This window comes from Colobus angolensis, unplaced genomic scaffold, assembly GCF_000951035.1.
Source record: "Colobus angolensis palliatus isolate OR3802 unplaced genomic scaffold, Cang.pa_1.0 Scaffold306, whole genome shotgun sequence".
Taxonomy (NCBI): domain Eukaryota; kingdom Metazoa; phylum Chordata; class Mammalia; order Primates; family Cercopithecidae; genus Colobus; species Colobus angolensis.
The window spans coordinates 1654853-1673060 of NW_012116333.1; the positions used below are offsets into that span (position 1 = coordinate 1654853).

General features: G+C 37.7%; 1 protein-coding gene across 1 annotated transcript in view; it reads left to right on the forward strand.

The window, feature by feature from the left end:
• Nucleotides 1-905: 905 nt before the first annotated feature.
• The window catches only part of MAPK8 (mitogen-activated protein kinase 8), a 137281-nt gene continuing 119978 nt past the window's right edge, over nt 906-18208 (forward strand). Inside the window, exon 1 of the mRNA XM_011950351.1 lies at nt 906-1105. The gene's annotated coding sequence lies outside the window, so the exon portion shown is untranslated. The remainder of the gene's footprint in view (nt 1106-18208) is intronic.

The following is an 18208-nucleotide window of genomic DNA, read 5'->3' on the forward strand; positions in this document are numbered from 1 at the left end:
GCGTCTCCGCGGCCCGCCGCACCCTGGCTGCCTCTGGGGCGGCGAGGAGCCGGGGAGAGCGCTTCTGCCAGCGGATCCCCAAGCCTGCCCCGCGCCCATGGGGACCGTATTTTGCTTCTCGGTGGTTTCTTTGTGCTCAGGTTCTGGGTGAAGGCAGGCAGCAGCGCTGAAAACGGCCGGGATGGCCTCTAGCTCTGGGCTGCGAGGCAGAGCCCAGGCCCGTGGTTCGAGTGGGAGGTGTCCATCCAGCTTGGCCCGAGCTTCGGTGGTCAGCGCACATTTCTCTTGAGGGTCACTCGGTGGTGACCTTTTGACTTTTTCACCCCACCCTCCCATCTCTTTGTCTCGCATTTGTGTTCCGGATTCAGAGATGGTAGAACCAAGTCCATTTTAAAGTACCCTGATGAACACTTTCCGTTTTTATTTCTGAAAGTTCCCCGCCTGGTCTTTATTGCGAATTTAATAACATGTCAACTACATGGCATTGTCCAGTGATTACCGTTTTTACCTCTGAAATTCAGCGATCTGTCCAGTAGAATTCTGGTCCGTCAGTCTATTGTGTTTTGAGATAGGCATCAAGCAAATACCTCCTTGGCAATTAGAACATGTTTTTTCATTCATTCATTCATTCAGCAACTGTTTGGTACCGTACCCAGATGAAGAGGTTTGGTTTGAAGGTAAAGGAAAGTATCCTTTCATGGAAGAGGATGCTTTGACTGAAGTATAATAGATGGACCTTTAAATGAGACAATTACGTAAGAGATGTCTGTTAAGGAAGGAGGTATGGTTATGTTCTGGGTCATTTTTTAAGCAGTATATCTGGAAGTTCAAGTGTAATGTTAGGAAGTAGAATTAGATTTGGTCTAAATATACAACAGCTTTTATTTATTTCTAAATTTTATTTTTTCCAGTCTTGCAGCCTTACAGTCATTTGTAATGGTTACCTCAGATTCCCCTGCTGTGGTTAACGTTAAACCTAGGAGGTCAGATGCTCTAAGTGAACATGTTTAGTGCTGTGCCTGACAAAAGCAAGCAATCAAAATGGGACTTCCTTGAGGGCAGGCCTGTCTTGCATCTGTTTCTCCACCACCTAGCCTGGACTATAGTAAGTGTTCAATAAAAGTCGGATTGATGAAAAGCTCTTTGTAATTGATAATATTTAAATTCAAGCCTTAAAAGAAAAACTGTAATGTTCTCCATAAAGTTTTGGAAGCTTCATGCAACTGTCGCTTCAGATGGCTAAATGATCAGTTCATGTACATTATCTGTTATGATGACATGGGCTTTTGAATCACGTGTAGGTCATTCACTGTCCTAAAATAAAATCTTGTCTAAATGTTTTTTTAATATAATTAAGAAACTTAAGTAGGTTATGGGGTGTGTGTTTCTGTATATGTACTAGTTTATGTGTGTCTGTGTGTGTGTATGTACGTAATGCACACACAGGCACACATAAACTGGTATTTCAGTAGGGGTCTAAAATGATTGCATTTATAATTTTGTGAATATTATTTGAAAGGTTTTTGGTGACTCTCATTTTGTGAAAAATTGAGGACAAAGCCACATAAATGTTTTATTAGAAATATTTCTAATATTTTGGAAATGTTTACTTGAAATGTTTGGTTTTAAGTTCTAACTTGTATTAACACAATTGGTACAAAATATGAGCCTAAAACTCAAAATAATTCATTTATCCAAGTTGAAGCTCTTTTCCAGTCACTGAACAGTTTAGCGTTTGTTTTGGATTTGAAAGAATACGAAAAGAGTGAACTAATTAATGAGCTTCTTATTATTTGCTGTAAAGTGGAAATGAAGAAACAAGAAAATGATACTTTTGAAAGATGAGGGATGAAAGTCTTTGAGATACCAACGTTTTATTGCTTTACCTAGTTAAGGTATGTCAGATTCTAGTAGGGGTTACTGACAATCCTTTGGCAGTAGCTCACAGTCAGCCTATGTAGAGAGCCAGAGTTGTGTTATTTTGTTTTCCAAATTATTCGTTTTTAAAAATAACTTTATTGAAATTTAATTGACATGAAATTCACCAGTTAAGAGTGTATATATTTCAGTGGTTTTTAGTATATTCACAGTGTTGTGCATTGATCACCATCACCAATTCCAGAACATTATCATCACCCCAAGAAGAAACACCATATTCATTAGCAGTCACTCTGAATTTCACTTCAAATTATGCTTTAAAGTAAGAGATATAGCATCGATTCTGTTAGTAAATATATTCCTTTAATAAGTATGAAAAGAGCTCCTTTTAAGTGTCCTGTCCTGGCAGAATAGGAAACTATATCCTTCATACTCCTTTAGATCGGGGGAAAATGCCATTTGGAAAGGAAGTTAGTGCAAGAATACATTGTACACAAATTAATGTGGTTAGAATCTTAACTATTTTCTACATGACTGATATTATCGAAGTGACCTTGGGAGGATGAGATGTTCAGTGAAACAACTTGGAGTAATTTGTTGTTAAATGACTAGTCCCCAACTATCCTAGTGCTAAGAGGTTGTTGAATAGGAGCCTGCTTCTTGTTGGTTAGCTTTGCCAGCGGGTTGAATTTTGACATATTTGAGTCATCTACATGGTTGAGATGCTTTGTTGCACGAGTAGAAATACAAAATAATGTTTGACATTAGGATCCTAGCGCTCTAGAGGTCTCTGGTCAAGTCAATGGTATGGGTAGTAGCCTTTCTGATTCACGTCCAAGGAAGTCATTATAACCGCATAGCTTTATATATGAATCATTTGCCTGTGTCAGTGAACTGTGATGCTGATTGTCTTCATCATGTGCTCTTTACCTGAACGTTTAGAAGCCTTGCATTCTTACTCTTAATGCAGGTTAAGTTGAACTTTGATTTCAGAAATGATTTGACTGAAAGGTGACAGGAGTATTGAAATGAGTTACCCTGTCATTCAGGTCAATAGGTGGAGCTAGAGCAATCCAGGAATCAGACCTAGGTTCATTTCTCAGTTCTGCCATCTGGACTTTGTCATCAACAAGTTCTGGAGCTCTAGGCAAGTGCCTTAATGTTTTTGGCTTTAAAAGTACAAACTCAGGCTGTCAGAACTTTTTTTTATAGAAGGCTTGTTCCTCAGATAGGTGGTTCTAGAGAAAACATACTAGGACAAAAAGAGCCCTTCTTGGGTGATAATCAGAAGCCTTAGTTAAGAACAGTAGTCAAAGTTAGAATTTTGTAATTTTCAGAAGCCAAAAAAATTGTTGAGTTAAATTTTTTCTTTAATATCCAGACTTAGAAAACAAATGGAAGACTTCGCCATAAGCTGGAGATTCTTGGAAAGGTAAATTTTTATTTATTCCACAGCATCATGCCTTCTCATGAGACCCTGTGCTCTCAGAGATTTTGTGGAAGACATAAAATGAAGAGTTCATTATCCTCAGGAAGCTTATAGTCAAGGATGAGACTTAAGGCATCTCTGAACAGTGAATTTATGCTCTTTTAAAAGGTATATGAAAGGGCTCCTGCCAAACAGAAGCCTACTTCACATCTGTGCGCAAGCCAAATTTCACTGAAATCCAGTTTTTAAAGTTGTGTGTGTGTGTGTGTGTGTGTGTGTGTATGTGTGTTTATGTATGTGTGTGGGGAGAGAGAGAGGGAGGGAGGAGACACCTTTTTGGAAAACTTAGTAGCTTCCGTTCTTTTTCTTGGAGGTGGGTTATATCACAAATACAAGACATGCCTGTGTTTGCTGTTACCCTTTACTGTATTTCAGATTTAGTTAAAATCTGCCATTCTTTAGAAAGTTAAGGAACCCAAACCTTATAGTGATTGCAAGCGTGGGTTTTAAGGTCAGCCTGAGTTCTAATTGTGCTCCAATCTAACTGTGGTATAGGCTCATTCAGGTTATATAGCGTATTTGGGCCTGTTTTATTGTCTGTCAAATGAGAATGATAATAGCACATAACCTCATAGGTCTGTGAGGTTTAAATAAGGTACTGCATGTAAAGTGCCTAGTACTGGTATGGTGGCTGGAATGGTAGATACAAGTATTCAGGTAGTTTTTGCTATTGTTATCACTTATTTTTAACTTGAAACAAACATAAAATGCCGAGTAAATGTCAAACAGTTTAATGTACAGTGTCCATTCTAATTCTCCAGAATATGCCATTTGTTTCACTCTGCATCTCTGGTGGTTTATTTAAAATTCGATCATCTCATATAATCTGAATTGACTGAGATGAGTTATATTAACATTTGGACCAGTAATCCTCTCTATCTTAAAATTTGGAAATGTTCCAAAAGCATATATTGAAGGGAACATATTTGCCACTTTCACGATTTTTTGCCTTTTCCCACAGCAGCAAATTGCCTACGCTTTCCTAGGTTTATTATAGACATCTAAAGGAATGAGAATTTAGGAACTACGAATAGCTTTATCATGTGACATATATGAAGAAAATGGAGTGCTGTCACATCTTTTAAATTTAGTGTCATTGGGATCTTTGATTCTGCGAAGATTGCAAATTTGTCAGAGACCTGGTAACCACAACAATTTATTGAGGCCTGGAGGCCTATTAAAAAATGAGGGAGATTATTTATTAGTACCACTTAGAAATAATTATCTTTTCTGTATTTTCTGTGTTTTTCTAAGTCTTCTGTTTAGCGTTTGTATGGTTATAATGGTAGATTAAATTTCTTGTTCCTTCTCGAGAGCATCTACTCTACTATGAGATGACACTGGTTTTTACTTCGGCAGTATTTACTGAACATTGCATTATACCAATCCAGGTATTCAATGATGTGGGAGCCAAAGGAAATAGAAGTCAGTTTCTACCCTCAGTGAGCCCAGTATAATTTGATAGAAGATAAGGATTAACGTAAGCACATTTATGTCCTAACACAAGGAAGCAAATATTGTTAGTCATTTCATTAGGAATTTCTTTTGTCATTGGGGCATTTGGGGCCTTCCAAACCTTGTGTCTCTTGCCATGCCTTTGTACTCACTCGATAAACCTCAGAAAGCAAGATATCTTTTCTGATTCCTGGTTTAAGTTGAGAGTGTGGTGCACATTAGTCAAAATCCAAATCATAAGAAAAGGCAAACCTTATACATTCATTCTGGAATACAACAGGGTATTAAAATAAGTATATGAAAAATATGAAAAGCTGACAGTAGAAAAGATGCTATTCAGGTACTAACCAGAGTTCTCAATCTCCTTTGTATTGGAGCTGTTACGATGTAAGGCTAGATCTGTACTAGAAACACTTTTTAAAGTCTCTCTCCAGTATTGAGAAGTGTAGGCCTCCAGTACTGCTTCTTGGTGCTGACTCAAGCCCGCCACCTTCCATATTTCTGGGGACACTAGAAACGAAAAACAGCCACACACAAGCACTTGCTTTGCTCGGCAGGAAACATCAAAAACATTGATAAGATGCTATTTCCTAAAAGTCATTAATTGGGTAGAAAAATCACCATTTTCTGACTTGTTCCGGAAAGGATGGCTCTCTTTACTTTCAGATGCCATTGGGTCAACCAAAGGTAAGATAAAGAAAAGCTACTGCTGTATGGATTTCTCTGTGACCTGAGAAAGGATCACTTTTCAGTTAAAACAAACAAAAACCAAAGTATCTAGCTTTGTTTGTTACTATTGAGAATTTAAAAGTCTTAATGTTTTACTTTGTTTACATTTCATATTTTGACCAAGTAGTAATGAATTCACTTTGACTCAAAATTCCAAAGATTTAAAAAGATAAAGAATCTCCTTTTCTACTGTGTGTAACCACCTAGTTCTTCTACCTGGAAACTTAAATTTCCTGTGAATACTTCCAAAGATAGTTTGTATGTGTGTAAGTGTATAATCCTTTGTTCAGAATCCTTGGTCTAGGTGTATTTTAGAATGAAGGCTTCTTTTTTTTTGCAATTGTAGGAAGATAATATAGCGCATCTACCATATTATCCAAAATCCCTAGTAAGAGATTGCAGCCTCGTAATTAAACACATTAAGATTTCTGTAAAAAATTCAGACATAGGCCAGGCGCGGTGGCTCACGCCTATAGTCTCAGCACTTTGGGAGGCTAAGGCGGGTGGATCACCTGAGGTCAGGAGTTTGAGACCAGCTTGGCCAACATAGTGAGACTACAAAAATTAGCTGGGCATGGTAGCACGTGCCTGTAATCCCAGCTACTCAGGAGGCTGAGGCAGAAGAATCGCTTCAGTCTGGAAGGTGGAGGTTGCAGTGAGCTGAGATCGTGCCACTACACTCCAGCCTGGGTGGCAGAGGTGAGACTGTCTCAAAAAATAAAAAAAAATAAAAAACCCAGAAATAATCAAAGGTGTTAATATTTTTATAAAAGCATAACAAACACAAGTGGAGTGAATAAAGATTATAAAATCTTATGCTACATCTCGTCAGGTTTTGCTACCAAATATGTTTGTACTAAACTTATTTTAAAAACGTATTTTTCACAGCTTTATGGATTTTGGCTTTGCCAATGAAGGATAGGTATCATACATATATACAGTACTGTGTAGCCTTTGCTCTGCTTCCTCCCTTTTTATTTAATCTAAGTTGATGCATGCAATATGTACCACCCTTTGCTTTTTTGTTTTTTGCTTGTTGGTTTGTTTTTTGAGACGGATTCTCACTCTTGTTGCCCAGGCTGGAGTGCAGTGGTGCAGTCTCGGCTCACTGCCACCTCTGCCTCCCAGGCTCAAGTGATTCTCCTCCCTCAGCCTCCTGAGTAGCTGGGATTACAGGTGATCCACTTGCCTTGGCCTCCGAAGTGCTGAGATTATGGGTATGAGCCACTGCACGTGGCCTGCTTTTTTGTTTTAATATAGCTGAGAGATTATTTTATATCAGTCATATCAGTATGTAAATAGCATGCTTTTTTAACATCTTTGTGGTATTCCATTTGTGTTACACTGTTTGGGGGTGCTATATCAAAATACCGTAGATTGAGTGGTTTAAACAACAGAAATTTATTTCCCACAGTTCTGGAAGTTGGGAAGTTCAAGATTAGACTACTTAACCAATTTGGTTCCCTGTTGAGGGCCCTATTCCTGGCTTTACAGGTGGCTGGTTTCTGGATGTATCCTCACATGGCCACTAAGAGCTCTAGTCTGTTCCTCATCCTATCATGGGGACTCCACCCTCATGACCTAATACATGAGAAATTTAGTTACCTCCTAAAGGTTTCTCCTCCAAATACTATCAAGTTGGAGGGTAGGGCTTCAACATATGAAATTGGAGGGACACAGACAGTCCATAACATCATTATACTGGTGTATAACTCCTTTTTGATGCATGTTTAGGTAGTTTTCAGACTTTTGCTGTCAAAAACCATGGTGCAGTGGATTACCTTGTGCATACATCATGTTGCACTTAAATGCATAGGATAAATTTCCAGAGGTAGAGTTCCTAGGCCAGTGTGTGTGCATTTGTAATTTTATGTATTGCTGAAGTGAAGCCTGTAGAGGTTGTCCAACTTCCATTCCACCAGCACTGTGTAAGGATGCCTGCTTCTTGTTACCCTTAAACATCTTCCGTCTTTTAAGGACTGTTTGTATTTTCTTTCTTTTGAACTGTCCTTGTCTTTGCATATTTTTCTATTGCTTTGTTGCTCATTTTCCTAGATTTGTAGGATTAATTTTACAGATTGGCTCCATGCTATTTTTTGGAAATATTTTTCCCCAATTTGCTGTTTTCCATTCTATGGTAGGATATTGTGTATAGTTCCAGCTTTATTTTCTTCACCAGATATCCATCCAGTTGCCCCTACACCATTTATTAAATAGTCCATCTTTGTCTTACTGATATAAAATGCCACCTTTACCATTTACAAATTTCCACGTGTATTTGGTCCCATTGGTCCCATTGACCCATCTGCCTGTTTGGGATCCAAGCCATCCTATTTTTATTATTGTAGCTTATGCTGTGTTTTCTGCTAGGTCTAATTCCCTTTTATTTCTCTGTTCTGAAGTATTTTTCTGGCTGTACCCCTCCTCTGCCAGTCTTTCAGTTGGAATCAGTTTTTTTGTTTTATTGTGGTAAAATTATGTACAGCTAGATGCACAAGCATTACGGTCCAGTAAGTTTGCCTATGTATACACTTGTGCAACCCCAGATCAAAATACAGAACGCTTCCATCACCCAGAAGCTTTTTGTACATCCTTTTCAAGTTACCTTGCTCCCCAGTGATTGACTTCTATTTCATGGATTCAGTTTACTGTTAGGATTTCTTTGTATTTAAAAAATAAGTGATAGCTTTATGATGTTGTACCTTTATATCCAAGAATAGGAAAAACTTAACCTTTTTATTTGTTGAAGTCTCATTTTGGGTTCCTGATAGCATTTTTAAACATTAAAAAGAATTTTTTTTTTTTGCTATTTTATATATTTAAGTTTTTCTGTTTTTTTTGTTTGTTTGTTTGTTTTACTGCCGGAAATAGCATCTTTTTTTTCCATTTTATCTTCTATCTGGTTTTGTATAAGAAAGCTTTTTTATTTTGTAAATTAGTTAGTATTTTTTATATATTAAATTATAAGCCCCCTGTAGAATATTTATTATTTCTAATAGTTTTGTAGTTGAATTTTTGATTTTTCTGATATGTCATGCCAGCTTTTTTGTTTCCTTTGAGTTTTACCTCCTCCCTCCCCCAACTTTTTAATACCACTATATTTTTTTCTTATTGCATTCATAGTGGTGATTTTTAGAACATTATAGTTTTCCTCCATTATATGTGAAACGAGAGCCAAAATATCTGTTTATCTGTTGAGTATTTAAAGGTTATGAATAATAATGAAGTTAGGGAGGGATTATGGGAATACTTAAAGCAGTGTGAAGTTTTCTTTCTAAAGTTAATGTAACTTGAAATGAACTGTGGTTTTCAAAAGTTAAATGGACAAGTTGGGGATCAATCACTTGATAGCAAATGTAGGATTAGCGGTTAACTGCCTTATCTCTTATTTGATAATACAGTCATGTACCACATGGTGAGGTTTCAGTCATTGACAGAACACATATGTGACAGTGGTCCCATTAAATTATACCATATTTGTACTCTATGTTTTCTATGTTTAGATACACAAATACTTCCCGTTGTGTTACAGTCGCCTGCAGTATTCAGTACAGTAACATGCTGTACAGGTTCATAGCCTAGGGTCAATAGGCTACACCATGTTATAGCCTAGTTACGTTATACCATCTAGGTTGGTGTAAGTACATTCCATGATGTTCGCACAGTGGCGGCATTGCCTAATGATGCGTTTCTCAGAAGGTATCCCTGTCCTTAAGCAAGGCATGACTATGCATATAGGCTGCTTTCTATGTGCTTAGCAGCCAGAGGCAGCTCCCTGAAATAGTTTAGTCTGGTGTCAGAGAGCGTACGATCAAAGTAGATGTCAAGATATGTAGAAGTATGAAGTGAATGAATATAGACAGGAGGGTCTTAAGCTTGGAAAAATGCTGAAATCAGCAAGTCAGGAAAGCACAGGAGTGAGAGAGTGCAAAGAGTGAGTTTGATTTGGCGACTGGGTTTGAGGCAGGTTGCTCATCCTTATAAACTTATATGGTAGTTAGATACTTAGCTGAACTTTCAGTAGAGTTCTCATTGCTTAATGGGGATTAAATAGTTTATTTTCTGTCTCTTCTTCCCTTCCCCTGCTCCCATCAAAAAGCTGAGGTGGTTTTCTGCTCAAAGACCCATACATTGTTAAGTAACTAGAAACAAAAAGTTAGAACCTCGGGAAAACAAGAATCCAGACTATCCTAATAGTATAAGAGGTAATACATACCCTATTTGGTGCCTATCATATATCAGGCACTATTCTTGTGCTTTGTGTATGTTAAATTATTTAAACATCATGCAGCAACCCTGCAAGGTGGGCACTGTTAGGCCCATTTTATACATGAGGAAATAGGCATAGAGAGATTATATGGGAAGTTGTTGGTGATCTTGTTTGATGATTTCATTAAAGTGGGAAGAAAGAAGCCAAGTTGAAGATGGTTAAAAAACAATGAATGATTTTTTTTTTTTTTTTTTAAAGACTGTCTCCCTCTGTTGCCCAGGCTGGAGTGCAGTGGTGTGATCATAGCTCATTGCAGCCTTAAACTCCTGGGCTCAAGTGTATCTTCCTGTCTCAGCCTCCCAAATAGCTGGGACTCGGCTGGCTAATTTTTAAGTTTTTTGTAAAGATGGGTTCTCACTGTGTTGCCCAGGCTGGTCTCAAACTCCTGGCCTCATGTGATCTTCCCACCTCAGCCTCCCAAATTGCTGGGATTATAGACATGAGCCACCACACCTCGCCCCTGAATGAAACACTTTGTAAAAGAGTGAGGTATGAGCAAGTGCTGACACAGTGGGTGTAGACCACTCTTTTAAGATTAGCTCTAAAGTGAACAAAGGGGTTGGTAGATAAAGGAAATTGTGAGGCTCAGAAATTGAGTTAAAATGGCATTGCTGTATGTAGGAAAGGCAATGCAGAGTACAGGTAGAGAGTTTGGCCCTCATTAGAGGAGAGATCTTTTCCATCTAACAGGAGGAAATGCGGAATAGTTGTGTGCCCTTGTGAGGAAATTTGGAAGTTGGAAGATGAAGACCTGTTCTCCTGGCTTTCATCTTCTCTTGTGGTTTCTGTTTGCTCAGTGGAGCATGAGATTCATACGGGCAGAAAGGGATGGGAGTGTGAGGAGTTTGAAGCAGTTTGTCAAGAAGTATTGATTGTTCATTTAAAGTTTAAAATCTTAAAGTGATATCAGTCAACCTGGTTTTGTGACCACCCCCCCAGCATTATTTAGCTGATTAGTTACAGGCACAGATAAGGCAGGTAGTTGGATTTACCCAGGGTGAGATTTTGCCAGGTGTAGTAGAGTTCTCCAGAGAGACAGAACCAATCTGAGTTATAGATAGATAGACTGAGATTTTAAGGCATTTGTTTTTGTGAGGGCTGGCAAGTCTGAAATCTGTAGAGCAGGCAGGAAATTCTTGATCAGGAGTTAATACTGCAGCCTTGAGGCAGAATTTTGTTTTTCTCAGGGAAACTTGTTTTTGCTATTAAAGCCTTATCAAGTGATTGGATGAGGCCTACCCACGGTATCAAGGATAAGCTCCAGTACTTAAACTTGACTGTAGATATTAATCACATCTACAAAATACCTTCACAACAACTACATAATTGTTTGAATAACTGGGTACTACAGCCCAGCCAAATTGATACTTACAGCTAGTCATCACACCAAATCAGTACAAAAGAAGGAAAAGGGGACAAGGGAAATAAGGGCCTTTTAACTAGGATGCTTATTGTGGGGTGGTGGTTGAGTATGTAACTGGCCACAGGGTTTGAGTAAGTTAATTTGAAAGATTGAATGCCATGGTCAGAGTGGGATACCTGAAAGAGAGATTTCACAAGTATGATAATTACTGACATTAATAATGCTCAGGATGACCTTGGGTGTGGGCTGCAGAGGTGGAATTCAGAGACAAGTCCGGAATGTGAGGAGGCCAATGAGTTAAGAGTCTGAGGTATTAAAAAAAGGTCAGTCTGCGTGCGTGGTGAAATCAGCAACTAGTGAGGGGAGTAAGGGTACATACTGTAAACCAGTTGTAATGTCCTCACTGAATAAGGAAGAATTGGAGGATAGACAATGACAAGAAAGGATAAAGGTGGTGTAACAGGCTAAGTTTGCTTGTCACAAATTGGGAATTTCAGAAGGCCAAGTAAAGGAATTAGGAGGATGGAGAATTGAGTCAAATGGAGGACGTACACAACAGTATGGCAGTGAGAATTCAGGGAATAATAGATAACCAGGGAGAACTGGACTTTTTCTGGTGACCATCAGCAGGGATGTGAGGTATGAGGGGATTAGTCCTGATACAGGAGACAGTGGTTATCAGTTTTAGTCTTGTAGGTAGGACTCTGTGGCAGTGCTTTCAAATTGTTAGTCATGACCCATTAGTAGGTTATAGAATGAATTTAGGAGATCACAACTTCTGTTATGTTTTTAAAAGAAATGAAGTAGAAAATACCATAGTATGTCATGTATAATAAGGGACTAAGAATTTTTTAACAGTTTTATTGAGATATAATTCACATACCATTATAGTTATCTATTTGAAATACACAGCTCAAAGCTTTTTGAGTATATTCCTGGAATAATGGAACCATCATCACAACCTAACTTTAGAACATGTTTGTCGCCCCGCAAAGTAACCTCATACTCACTAGCAGTCACTCCGCATTTCTTCACACGCACATACCCCACTCTCCCTGGCCCTAAACAGCCACTTAACCTACTTTCTTCTTTGTAGTTTTGCTCATTCTGGCTATCTCTTTTTTATTTTTTTGAGGTGATGTCTTGTTCTCTCACCCAGGCTGGAGTGCAGTGGTGTGATCCTGGCTCACTTCAGCCTCCCAGGTTCAAGAAATTCTCCTGCCTTAGACTCCTGAGTAGCTGCGATTACAGATGCCTGCCATTAGTCCTGGCTAATTTTTTTGTATTTTTAGTACAAAAAATTTTGGCTCAAGTGATCATCCCTCCCCAGCCTCACAAGTAGCTAGGACCACAGGTGTGCCCTGCTAATTTTTAATTTTTTTTTTGTAGAGATGGGGGGTCTCACTGTGCTGTCCAGGTGCTCTAACTCCTGGGCTCAAGTGATGCTCCCACCTTGGCCTCAAAAAGTGCTGAGATTACAAACATGAGCTTCCTCACCTGGCCAAAGAGTTCTTTATATATTAGAGATACAAGTTGCTTAACAGATGTATGGTGTATAAATATTTTCTCCTGTTTTGGAGGTAGTCTTTTTACTTACTTGATGGCATCATTTGTAGCACAAAAAGTTTTTTAATTTCAATGAAGAAATCCAATGTATTTGTTTTTCCCTTGTGCTTTTGGAATATTTTATAAGAAGCCAATGCTTAACTCAAGGTCATGAAGACAACTTCTACGTTTTCTTCTGAGTTTTATAGTTTTAGCTCTTACATTTAGGTCTGTGATCCATGTTGAGTTAATTTTATGGTGTATGGTATGAGGAAGGTATATGAGGTCATTCTTTTGCTTGTAGACATGCAGTACTCCTAGCTCCATTTGTTGAAAATGCTATTCTTTCTTACCAAATTGTCTTGGGCATTCTTGAAAAAAAGGCAGATTTATTTCTGGATTCTGAGTTCTATTCCATTGATCTATGTGTCTATTCTTATGTTCCCACAGTGTGTTGATTACTGTAGTTCAGAATTTTTTGAAAGTTGTGTTTCCCATAGATGTGTGAGTATATTAATATAGAGATACACACAGAGGTGTGTGTGTTTAATGGATTATGTTGTAAAATGTTGGAAAACCTATGGTGTCTCCCTGATAGAGTTCACTCTCTTGTGGCAACTTAGTGGAGTATGTTCCCTCTCAGGTCATATACAGAGAAGACAGGTTAGAGGGTCTGTCTGTGAGTGTATGAACTCCTTTTAGATTGGATGACTGATTTTTCTTACTTTAGTACATGAAGGTTTCAAGTGCATGTGGACTGAAGGGCAGGAAGGAGGGCATAGAACAGCTGTGGGAACTCCTAAAGAATTCATCGGAGGTGGACGTAAGGATTATGGAGTGAAGTATTTGAAATTTTGAAGTTAGCAGAGTTTTGTACTGCGCCAGTCTTTCATGATTCTCCAAAAAAAAAAAAAAAACTTTTTTGAATATATTAAGCATGTCTGTGTTGGATAACTTAAGACGTTATATAATAAAAATTATATAGATAATTTAAGGTTTAGGAATGATGCTATCTCCTTCTAGAGAGGATTTTTGTTGACTTTTGGCAGGAGGCAAGCTAGTGGCACTAGCAATCCCGGATCATCTTAATCCAGTCAGAGACTATAATGTTTCAAAACTGGGTTCCAGAGTCTACGAATGCTGGTCTATTTTGTTTTATTTACTTCTGGGATATGACCCCTTGGAGTCCTAGCATAAAGCCAGGGGTGTTATCAGCCCCACACGCCCCCACCCCCACACTTTCTTGAACCCTCAACTCCAGTATTTAATCATCTCTAGTCATGTAAATCTGTTGCAGGTTCAAGCTCAGCTTCTCAGCCACCTCTTTGGAATTAGCAGATCCCTTCAGGAGGAAAAACGGCCCCGGATGTCAGGCTCACTTATGAGCTTTTCCTTATTCTACCAGATCTTGGTCTTCATGCTTCTTCACTACCTTGGCACTCTGATGCCCTCAAACAGGTTTTTTGGTTTTGATTTTTAAAACATTTTTTACTGGGGACTTGAGCAGGTGTCCAGTTTTTCTAGTTGCTCCCAGTAAGATAATTGGTTTGAATTATCTAGTTCGCCTTTTTAAGGAAAATGATTTGTTAGGTTGATCAAAGTTTATGTCATAAGGTTCCCTATTTGAAATTGTAGTATATGTGGTTTCAGTTTTTCCTAGGGGTAAGATTTTGGGTACCAGTTTCTACAGATTATAGGAATTATTAGAAAAGGGGAAATAGCATTGGAAATAGAAATGGGAAGGGAAAATGGTAGAAAAAACTAGGTATTTTTGCAAAGTTTGGAAAAGATAAAGGTATAGGGTAACATTTTCATGTCTATTAGGAGTGTAAAAGGGCAGTCATGTATAAAAGGAGCTGAGATATTTGTTGTAATGATATTGTCATAATTAAAAGGCTGTGGAATCTAGGTATTATGGGGGTGGCTTTGAGAAGTATCTACTTAGTCATGTTGAATAAAATTTTAAAATTTCGCAGAGAAACCCTAGATACTGAGTCATTAATTAAAGGAGTCAACTTTGGGGCTGGACTTACGGTTGTGTTTATAGCAGTATAAATCTGCTCAACCACTAGTGTGTAAGGGATTGCAGAACAAATGTAATTTCATAGAACCCATTATTTATATGAGAGATACAAAATGATACTGATTTTGATTTAGGATGCCGTCTTCATCTGTGTATGAAAATAAATGTAAGGTCTTAAAGAGTTTTTGTTTTTGATTCTCTAGGCTATTCCCATACTTCTTAAATTTCAAAATTACAAAGTTTTCCATCCATCTTAATCATTATAATTGAGGAAAAATGATATATCTTTAATAGCCCCTTCTTCTCTTGAGAAAATGATAGATACTGGGTGTATTTCAGAAGGTTTTATCAGCAGAGTTTTGGTTGATATTTTAAACTTTAAGGATAGGAATTGTTTAGTAAAGTGATGCCCTCTCTTTTTTGGCTCCATCTTCCAGTATATGTGTTATAGGAACCTGGTTTAAGATCAGTGTGTTTCTTTGTTAGACCTGTCAGTAGAATCGGCTATTACTGTTTTTTGGTTCCTTAAAACTGAACATTTTGGCCACTGTCCTCACCCACATTTTAAAGTGACTTCATTCTCTCATATCACTCCCAACTGAAGAATGTTCAGACATACACTTTGAAAGAATATTATGGTAAACACCTGTATACTTCATTTGGATATTGTAGTTGTTAGCTTTTTTGTCATATTTGTTTATGTCTCTCCTAAAAGTAAACACATTCTCTTACATATGTCATACTTAAGCCCTTAATATCTAGTTCATATTCAAGTTTTGCTAATTATTAAAGATCAGTTTGTGCTGCAATCAGGTACTGTGATTTCTCATCTTGTTTCCTTAGCTCTTGTGAATATGTTTTCGTGCATGAATAGTGTTCACATTGATGTTTCTGTTAGGGGCAATCACTGGGGAGTCCTATTCTTCCATCTTGTTCTGCCCCTCTTCTCCAAAAAGGTCAGCTTTTTCAAACCAATATTGAATCAGTTTATGAACTACGTTTGATTGTTGTTGCTTTAGTCACTTTTAACGTACAACAATTGTCCTGTTTTCAATTTTTTTTTTTTTTTTTTTTTTTTTACGCTTATGATACTGGCTTCTTGAAGAGACCAGGCCATTTGTCATAGAATGTTTCCCTTATTTTGAATTTGTCTGATTGTTTTCTTGTAGCAATTAACTTGTATCTCTGTTCCACTGTTTCCTAAAGTAGAAGGTTGAGTCTAAAGGCTGGATTATATTTAGTTTTTTTAGCTTAGTTATTCCTATGTACATTATATTGACTCATAACGCAGGCATCAGGTGGTTTGCCTAAAGTGTGATCATTTGGTGTTAAGATGGTATTCACCAGATCTATCCATTATAATGATGGGTTTCCCCTTGACAATCAGCAGTTGATCAGCGAGATGACATTTTGGTTCCCTGTGAATATTCTGTTTTCCAGCAGCCTATGTGTTTAGAGTCTCTTGGTGAGCTTTGAATCAGTTGTTTCATTTGGGCTTGCAAATGGTGTTTTTTTGTTTTTGTTTTTTGTTTTTCTAACCCTATCATCCTTCTTTTTTTATTTTTATTTTTTTCAGACAGAGTCTCACTCTGTCACCCAGACTGGAGTGCAGTAGCACCATCTCTGGTCACTGCAACCTCCACCTCCTGGGTTCAAGCGATTCTGTCACCTCTGCCTCCCGAGTAGCTGGGACTACAGGCACGTGCCACCACGCCTGGCTAATTTTCGTATTTTTAGTAGAGACAGGGTTTCACCATATTGGCCAGACTGGTCTCAAACTCCTGACCTCAAGTGATCTGCCCATCTGGACCTCCCACCTATCATCCTGCTTGATCTATTATTAATATTAACTAGCTTTCCTCTGTTAAAAAGACCTTTCCCCTTTGTCAACTAGGATTAACTACAGTTCTTCCTAACAAGATGAGATACATGTTTATTTCTCTTTAACATACCAACCCTTTAACATGCCAGTTTTGAAAATTGGTTAGTAGTCACCTCCAAAAAGTGGCACGTAACTTTCACTCTCTCTGTATCACAGGGATTTTTGATTTTTCAAAAGTTTTATGATCATTTCAGTCATTCTTTTTAAAATAGTCTTCATTTGTAGAAGTTTTGGTTTTACAGAAAAATTGAGTATATACTATAGTTTCTATATACCCCACACCCAATTTCTCCTATAATTAACATCATATGTTTGCATGGCACATTTGTTACAGTTAGTGAAAATTATTGGTACATTATTAACTAAAATCCTTATAGCTTATTCAGCTTTTCTTAGTTTTTAGCTAGTGTTTTTGTTTTGTTTTGTTTTGTTTTGTTTTTACAAGATCCCATCTGGAATACCACATTACATTTTGTCATATCTCCTGAGGATTTCTTAGCTGTGAGTTTCTCAGATATTCCTTTTTTTTTGATGACCTTGACTGCTCAGATATTTTGTGAGAATACCGTTTTATTGGAATTTGTCTAATGGTTTTCTTATTTTTAGACTAGCCTTATGGGTTTCTAGAAGGAAAATCCACAGAGGTAAAGCATCATTTCATCACATCCTGTCAAGGGTACGTACTGTTAACATAACTTATATCTTGGTTTTGACTTTGATCACCTGGTTGAAGTAATATTTGTCAGATTTTTCCATTGTAAAGTTACTCTTTTTTTCTCCTTTTCATACTGTACTGTTCGGGAAAGGTGACCATGCACAGCCCACACTTAAAGAGTAGGAAGTTATGTCCTGCTTCTTGATGGCAAAGTGTCTACATAAATTATTAATATTTGGAATCCTTCTGTGCAGGAGATTTTTATTTTCTCCCATTTAGTAATTTATTCAGTCATTTATATCAGTATGGACTCATGGTTGCTTATTTTATACTTTGTGTTACAGTCCAATACTAATAATACTTCATTTTGCTACTCACATTGTTTCAGATTTGGCCATTGGGAGCCATCAGCGTGGGTGTTTTCTGAGCACTTTCTGGCACTGCAGGATGCTCCCAGCTCATCTTGTATGTTTTCTACCCTAGTCCTGGGATCAGCCATTTCTCTAAGGAGCACTGTTTCCTTTAATTAGGAAATGGTATTAGAAGCAAAGTTCTAGGTGTGCTTGTTGCTACTGGGATGTTGTTTCTTTTAGGTACTCTCAGCAGATAGAGCAAAGAAATATATTCGTATATTAGAAATATCTGTATATCTACATGTCTAGATAGACACATAAGTATTTAATATTATATATAAATATATGTGCATAAATATTTGTAACCATCTGTATCTGTACAAGCTAAACATGAATTCTTAGTGTCTTCAACTCTAATCTGTTACCATATGGATCATTCCTGGTCCTCCCCTTACCAGTAAATTTCCTCCAGTAGCGGGAAACCTGCCTCTCAGCACACACCACGTATTTACTTAGTTGTTCAATTCCAACATAAATCTTATAGCAGTATCAGAATTGTTAACTCA